General features: G+C 38.8%; 1 pseudogene; it reads left to right on the plus strand.

Moving 5' to 3' along the window:
• Positions 1 to 4,796: 4,796 nt before the first annotated feature.
• On the plus strand, positions 4,797 to 5,579 carry LOC131033588 (oxysterol-binding protein-related protein 1B-like; annotated as a pseudogene).
• The last annotated feature ends 3,089 nt before the right edge of the window (positions 5,580 to 8,668 follow it).

Consider the following 8,668-nt stretch of genomic DNA (forward strand, 5'->3'; position numbering starts at 1 on the left):
CAAGATCTAGCTGTAAGTTCTCCTTCTCTTCTCTTTTAGCATTCAAATGCTCATGCAACGTAGCATTTTCTGGCTTGATCTTGGCAATCTCTTGATCTCTTTCCTTGATAAGATCTTCAGCAGCTCTTCTAGCTTCTAGTTCCCGACTCATGCAAATAGTAAGACCTTCTAGGTCTCTCCTCAAATTTAGTTTTTCACCATTTAAATTTTTGACTTCCTCGGCTAAAGAATCAATATTGGCTTCATCTGAAGAACTATTGTCAGATATCTCTAACAGTTGTTCAACTAGCTCTCTCCTTTTAACTTGTGAAGCTTTTAGTTTGACCCTAAGGGTTTCAAGTTCATTTCTGCTAGCTTCTATCTCTCTAGCCATTTCAAAGTATCTCATGTCCCCCATGGTAGTTTCATGGCTCCCTTCTAAGTGATTAGGATTTAAAGAAGTTAAGCTCTAATACCAATTGATGGACTTGAAACGAACTGAGAGGGGGGGGTGAATCAGTGACACCAAAAATAAAAATACTTCAAACACTAATTGGTAGATGAAATTAACAAAAAATTTAAACACAATGCATGTAATCCAAAATGATATAACAAAATCCGCAATAAGTAAAACACCCACCATAACACAAGTGTTTGTACGTGGAAAACCCAAATAGGTAAAAACCATGGTGAGATGGAACTCACAAGTTAACTATTTGCAGTAATAGATAACTGACTGGTAAGGGTCTATAAAAGTGCTCTGCTAGGAGCGAATCTTGTTAGAGATCCCAAACCTTGATTAGAATCTTATACCTTGTTAAAGGTAGTACCTTGTTCGGAGTAACCTTGGTGGAGGATTTCTGAATCCAAACTAATGGATCACCCTGTTAGAGGATTTGTAGAAAGAAGCTTGTTAGAGATTACCCGGTTAGGGGATTTGAATTCTGTTGTGATTGTTAGAAAACAATAGGATTGGTTTTATCTATCTAAGTAGCACAATACTTGCTTGATCAGATCCTTCTAAACATATTCAACACTTCTCTTCTGCATACTTTGCAACTTAACTCTTTTGACTTTCGCACACAACATATCACTTTCACTCATATGAAATAATTCATTGTGATGTCAATATATACACATTAAGATTTCATGTCGGCCCAAAGAAATCATAACACAATTTCCTTAGTGTAGTGTATCTAGTCAAGTGATCATAACTCATCACAAAAATACCACCAAAATTTGTCGGTGGTATAACTCATCACAATTTGTTGTAACTAATCACAAAATCAACAAATACCGGTTGGAACAATCAATATTGGTTAGAGTTAAATATATGAACTATTATCCTTGAATCTTCTGATATAATCTCTTCTTGATCTTCAATGTTGATGTTGATCAATGTGTATCTACTAGTTGTCTTCTATACATATACAAGTTTGTCACAAAGTACCGGTTAGGGATAAACCTCTTAGTATAACCTCTAGCATACCGGTTGTAGAATAAACAACTTGAAGTTACACCGGTAGACAATATAAACATATGTGTGTGTATGTGCTTCATCAATGACAACATATGATGAATACATTACAATCATCATCATGCCAACATTGTGTTGGACACTTAACTAGTACTCACCAGTATTCATGATTCATCATCTAGCATTCAAGGAAACTAACAAACTAGGAACCAGTATATGAGGTTGACATAGAAGATTGATTTGGCAGGTTTACATGGTAGCAATCAAAAGCACCAGTCACGAAGTTTAATGGATTTTTTTTTGTCTAGGTCGACATGTAAATAACTTGTAATATCATTGTAAGTCGACATAAGGCATTTATGTTTATGATTGGGAATGGTATTTAAGTCTATCTGGTTAGGCTATTTTGTAGATATACACATATAGATGTAATGTATAGTGATGTGATATTGTGAGAGCAATGTTGATCGATTGAATTTGAATATAATATTCTATAGTTGGTCTTTTTTATTGGTTTAGAGGTGTGGGATGCGAAGTAAGTTACCGGTAAGAGAGGACACAGTGAGAACTGGTATAGACAGTGCTTGAACCAAAAATCATTTGGCATAGTAGATGCAATCTCTGAGTTCAGAATTATGTTTGTAACTCCATATTTGGTGTTTGTAGTCAGTGAGGCTCCTCCTATGATGAGAAGTGCACTCTAGGCTATTGTCCTTCCTACATGTGTAGGCCCCTATTGTAATATTTATTCATTTGGATAGAAGATATTGGTCACCAATACCACTGTGGTTTTTCCTCTTTGAGGTTTCCACGTATAAATCTCTGTGTTATGGTGTATGTTCTTGTGGTTGCATCATTTCTACTTCTTGTTATATTCTTTTATGGTTACCAATTATTGAAATGCTTTTTTAATAAGGTTAAAATTGATCTTTCCGATAGAACACTAATTCACCCCCCCCCCTCTTAGTGTTCTTGGATTCCAACATTTCCTAACTCAACTTCTGACATAGATCCTTAAGATAATTCTTCTCTCCATCATCCTGATTTTGCAATCGATCACAAAGTTCTTTCCTTTTGGCTTGTGTAGATGACAACCTCTCTTGCAAAGTAAAGATGAATTCCTTCATAGATATTAGCTCATCTTGTAGCTTTGTAGTGTTGGGAGTATTTAAAATTGAGTCAAAGTTTGTAGGCCTATTTCAAAATTTTGCTCAATATGATAGAAAGGCACCTAAACGAGTCAGTCCGCATGGCCTAGTTAGCAAGGGGGTAAAATGGAGCCAGTTTATTTTCAGAGGGTAAGGCTCGGGATTCATGCCCCACACCTTTCATTTGGCCTATTCAGTGATGTTACAACTTTCAGAATTCAATTTGGATAAGTTTACGAGGTACCCATTTTGAGGGGTGAGCTGGAAGTGCATTTTAGGCACAAATGCAGATTTTATGAAGTAGCCTACTTTGAGCGATTACATCTTTTGCCCTGTTGATCGTCATGAAGAAATTCAAAGTGTATTCAATTATATGCATAAATGTGAGTGAGCTTGCAAATTTTCAAGTCTTAACGAATCCATTTGCTCAGTTTTTGAAGCCGATTCCGTTTGCAGTTTGTGTGTTTTGGCAAGTCCCTGTTTCGACAGCTAGTCGGAGCCCTGTTTCGACTAAGTGTAAAAGTTGCCTCAGTAAGTGCCATGCCATAATGTTTGTTCTGGGCTGATGTTGGTATAAATGATGAGCTACGTTTCAAATTTCAAGGCTCTACCAATCCGTTTGATCGGTTTTCAAAAGAGCTCATTTTGCCATCATTTTCAGTTATCTGCACTTCAGTGTTATATTAGTTAATCTTGCCATTTTTGTGTGCATGCCGTTTGCATCCTGTCAATTTGGTGATCTAACTAAGAATTAAAAGATTTAATATGTACTTAAAGGTACCTATGTTCTGAATTTGAGGACCCACGGAGGTCGTTTGATATTTTTGAGAAAGGCGTCATGTGTTGCCAGGACATTGATTTCATCAGGCCCGCAGTGTTGACAAAGCCAGTTGGGCATTTTCGGAAATTAATACCTCTTCGCTCGGGAATCGTCCTAAAAAACCGTTTGGTACAATTCATCCTTGTATATCAGAGTACACGCCTGTCAGATGGCGAGCTCCAGAAAGGTGTTTTGACAGGTTTGAAAATTACGTCATCGCGATTAAATGCAAAAATTGTGGCGTAATTGCCTGAAGGATGTAAAATGCAATTTTATGATCCGAAAATGGTGCCGATCGATTCCAGAGGTGTGTTTGAGGTCCGTGAAGCTTTCCAAGGGTCATTTGCATGAAAACGAATTTTTTTTTAAGTCGGACCCACTTTGGGGCCCGACCCAGCTCGACTACAATTCGCCGGTTGGACAGTGAGAGAGCCAAGAAAGTTCAAAACCAAGTGCAAATTGATATGTATGTCAGGAAATGTAGTTGAGAGGATAACCTTGGGAAGGGCTTGGCTAATGATCAGTGTTAATAATGACACAGATTTTCACTTCCGCAAAGCTCAATTTGATCCAGGAGATTGTCCAATTGATTGTTCAAGACCATGTGAAAGAGTTTGCCCTGCTGGTGCAAGTAAATTTGAAAGCTCAATTCATTACAATGATATGCCTCTTAATGCTAGCTCTATTTCCAAGTTTCCAGTTTTTCCCAAGGCAAGAGTAATTAGTGAACGTTGCTATGGTTGTGGTCATTGTTTCCCACTTTGTCCATATGGCAAAATCAGAGAAAATACATATGTTAGAACAAATGGTTTGGTTGATTGATTTCAAAGGCTGGACTATAGCTAGTATATTTGTGAAGGTAACACATGAAACAACTAAATTTTTACAGAATCATTATCCAAAAAGGCTAGGCGTGGCCATTCTATACAATCCACCAAAGACTTCTCTACAGTGTGGCTGATAGAATGTACTAAAATTCTGGTTAATGGCCCTGTGTAAAAGCCTCTGGAGCAGCGTATGAGATTGGGGAGGGATGTGGAAAACAACAATGGCATTGAAATTCCAACGTTCTCCCTCCCTATCGTAGCGTGGTGTGTGGGTTCTCCAGCGGTGGCCCCAGTTCATACTCCCCCCTTGCACTTCATAGCTCTTCCCTTGCGTGGAGTATGGTGGGAGAAGACAGTGCAAACCGCATCCAAAACGTTGCGTGCAATATGGTGTGGTGAGCTGCGTGGAGTTTAGGAGGCCATAAAAACATTCAAGCAAATGCGATTGGCTGTTGAAAGTCATAAATCCCCTCTACATGAATTGGAAGGATGGTATCCTCCAACAAGGCTGCGTGGTCTCCTGGAAAGTATGCCGATGATGTCAATGTAGAGGGTGGAAGTTTTCGGGGGATAGTAATTTAAAAGGAAAGTTTTGGGGCCGTTCAATCCAGCTTGATCCTGTTGGAGTTCTTTCACTCAAATTCGATGATGGAGAGTGTTTTCAGTGGAGTAAGGTAACAACATCCATTTATAATATTATTTTGGGGAAGCTGTATTGTGATCACTATGGAACAATGCGCATACAGGGAAGTGGTGAATACTCTTGTAAGCTAAAATTCAAGGAGCAATCTATTATTGATCGAAATCCACACTAGGTGCAAGGGTTTGTTCAAGATAGGATTGGGAATAAGGTAACTACATTAATAGGAAAATGGGACGACAGTATGTATTTTGTTCTTGGTGATGTGACATCAAAGCCAAAAGGATATGATCCAATGTCTGAAGCCTGCTTGTTGTGGAAACGAAACAAGCCTTCTAGTAATAACAGCAGATACAGCTTAACGCCCTTTGCAACAGCACTTAATGAGTTAACACCAGATCTAAAGCAAAAACTTCCACCAACTGACTCAAGGTTAAGGCCAGATCAATGACATCTTGAAAATGGTGAATATGATTTGGCAAATGTAGAAAAGTTGAGACTGGAACAGTCACAACGACAGTCGAGGAAACTCCAAGAAAGAGGCTGGTAGCCACGGTGGTTCCGTAAAGAGAAAGGAAAGGACACATATGAGTATATTGGTGGGTACTGGGAGGTCAGAGATCAAAGTAAATGGGAAGGATTTCCTGATGTATTTGGTCAGACAGTTTCTGAGACTCCAATTGATTGAAATGAGTTTTGTTGCGTTGGAGGTTCAACGCTACCCATGTTCATTACAGGTTCTTTGCAATCAGATTTTCCCTCCACATGAGCCTTTCAAGAGAATGCAAAGCAAATAAGATGCTAAAGACTCCTCCTTTGCTTAAAAATAGAGGCATTCAAGTTACAAATGAAAGGCAGCCATTAAAAACGCAGGAAAAGCTTCAAAAGGGCATTCCCAGGCTTAATCGCTTTGTCCCACATGCGCTGGGAGAAGGACGTTTTTAGTGTTTATATGCAAAAACGCACAGCAATATAATGTCTAAGCCTTAAAGGCTTTTGATACAAGGTGCCCATGGGTGCCCAAGGTGGGCCCATGCGTGAGCACGCTTCCCGAGGTGAAGGAAGAATTGACTGGATGAAGACAAAATGGACCCCATGCAGGCACGCTTCTTGAGGCAGACAGGCGAAATTTTGCAGACGAAGGCCGGGTTAACGAGCGAGCATGTTCGAGAGAGATCAACGGCTCGCGCTATTTCGCAAAGGAAGATGCACGAAGTTTAAACCCCGCGAAATAGCGAGAGTGAACGAGAGTCCTCCACGTGGCACGTAGGTGGCGGGTACAGTCAGCGGTCTAGTAGGCGGGTCCCGGTGAGGTGGCACGCAGGTGGCAGTCTAGTGGCGATGACGTGGCGGCCAAGAGGCAGTGACGTGGCCGACAAGTGGCAAAGGATGAGGTGTCATCCCAGGTGGCACCCAGTAGACCCCATCAGCCAATCAGACCCCGCCATGTGGCAAGGCATCAGAGCACATATGGAGGCAAAAAATTAAATTTTAAATGAATAAATGATATAGTTCTGACTATATTAAATTTCGAAATATTTAAATGACTGAGCACAAATGAGAATTAATTCGCCCAGGGTCTAAATTTTGGCCAAAATATAAAGTATTATATATCGCCGAAAAGCTCTCGGAGTGAGGAATCTGATTATGAGGTTAATTTTGATAAATGTGGGATATTTTGGATGCAATTTTCATGGGAAAAAAATTCAGTTAGAGAAGGGACACTTGGCAATTCAGTTACAGATTTGATTTGGTTCCCTCTCTCTTTTAATTCCGAATTCTTCTCAGTTGTAAGGGTTCCAGAACTCTGTGAGGAAGTGCTCCAGTTTTCATGGCTTCCATTTTCTGAAATTCTTGACCCAAACTTGTAAAGTTCTATGGATCTATTCAAGGTATAGAGGCTACATTGCAGGATGACAGATTGTTTTCTAGTTGCAGGTCTTACTTGTGTCAGGCATGAGTAAATTTCCCATGATATTGTCTCTGTGATATGTTTTTTCATTATTATGAATTCAATCCTCAAGGAGGATGAAATTTGTCATCTCAAGGAGATTGTGTGACTGTTGTAGGTATCCTTCAAGGAAGGTTTTAAATTCTATAGTCAGTCATGAATGATGAAATATATTTTCAGATCTGATAAAATTGTGAATGAATCAAATAGTGCATTAATATAAGGTATTGATGCATGAATATCTTGTTTAAGGAAAATAAGCTTGCATCTATGATTCATATTTGTAGTTATGTCTGTGACTCTGTTGCCCAATGAATAAGGCACTGGTCTTGCAAGTTTGGGGATGTTTTCAGATATACATTTTAAAAGATAAATCTATTTTCCCTTCATGTTTAGGGGTGTTTGTGTTCCATTCTTTCCAAGCTCTGTTTCATCCTATTGTTTATACAGATCTAGCCAATTTGTAATGTTTCCTAACCTGTTGAGCTTGTGAAATGATCTATCGGCTTAATGTTGATGCAGTTACGTGTCTATAATTGTTGTATTAAGTGCATCAAGAGGGTGTCCCCCCCTAGGTCTAGCAGAATCTGAAGTGCAGGAGGATCAATTAGGATCCTATGTTATGTTGTCCAAGCCCTGATGTGTTTTGTAGGCTGAAATTGGCCATTTCATAGAAAGATTTGCAGGTGTTCTTGGGTTATCACTTTTGGTGAACAACAAAAATGGCGACTCTGCTGGGGAGTAAATGAACTGTCAAGAGCCTCTGGTTAAGAAAGATTTAATTCATATAAGGTTGAGATTATCCCATCCGAGTCACCACAACAAAAATGGCGACTCTGCTGGGGAAGCTGGAAAGAAATTGCCTAATTTCATCCAGTTAGTCAATCCATTGTGTATGCACAGAGTGAGAAATTGAATTTACGAGTTAGAAAATGCTCTTTGTTTTGAATCTGCAAAATGATATGTGTTTCATATCATACTTTATGAAGGAGTAACAGTGAATGCATGGTTGAAAGTTGTGAGGAGTTCTTTCAGCTGTGTGTGAAATTTTTTCCCAATTCCTTATTGGGTGGCGACTCTATGGTTCATACCAATGTTAAATAGCCTGGAAGAGTGTTTATTGCAGCGAGATTGAAAGAGAAACAAAGAATTTGAATATGTGTTGAATGGTGCTCTGCTGTTCAAAATATCCTCTGTGCAAGAGGTGGCGACTCTGTGATAAAAGACCGTGCCAAAGTTGAAGTAAATCTTCCGATCTACAAGTTTTATAGCTGCAAATATCCAGGTATTTTCAGAGGATTTAAATGCAAGACATCTCTTCTGAAAGTTTGAATGTATAATGTAGTTTTCCCATTTAGTGAACAGCACTAGTTTAGAGGGAAAGAGAGAATTTCAAAATCCATTTGCATAATTATGCTGCTAAAATATTCAGTGTATATTATCCTCCGTAGTGTGCAAATGTGGAAGAACTTTATGTCAAGCAATATTAAGGAATAGATCAGTATAAGGATACTTGCTTGATGTTTTTTATTCCAGAGTGTATAATCATTTGTGGAAGTAAGAAAAATGAATAGTGAAGTTTTTCAGTTTTGTGTATTTCCACATAAAGCCATGCCTAGTAAACCAGAACAACCATATAATAGGAGAAGTTTCATCATGAACCATTATGCTGCTCTAAATTTCAGAGATATTCCGGGTTACCCAAATCCCATACCCACAGAAATTAGAAAGTATTTGCCAATTTTCAGTGGGAAGAAATCAGAATCAGCATGTCAACATGTTAAAAGATTTTCAGATTTGATAGAAGAGTTTGAAATTTGCCAGGA

The sequence above is a fragment of the Cryptomeria japonica genome, chromosome 6 (genome assembly GCF_030272615.1).
Source record: "Cryptomeria japonica chromosome 6, Sugi_1.0, whole genome shotgun sequence".
Lineage (NCBI taxonomy): Eukaryota > Viridiplantae > Streptophyta > Pinopsida > Cupressales > Cupressaceae > Cryptomeria > Cryptomeria japonica.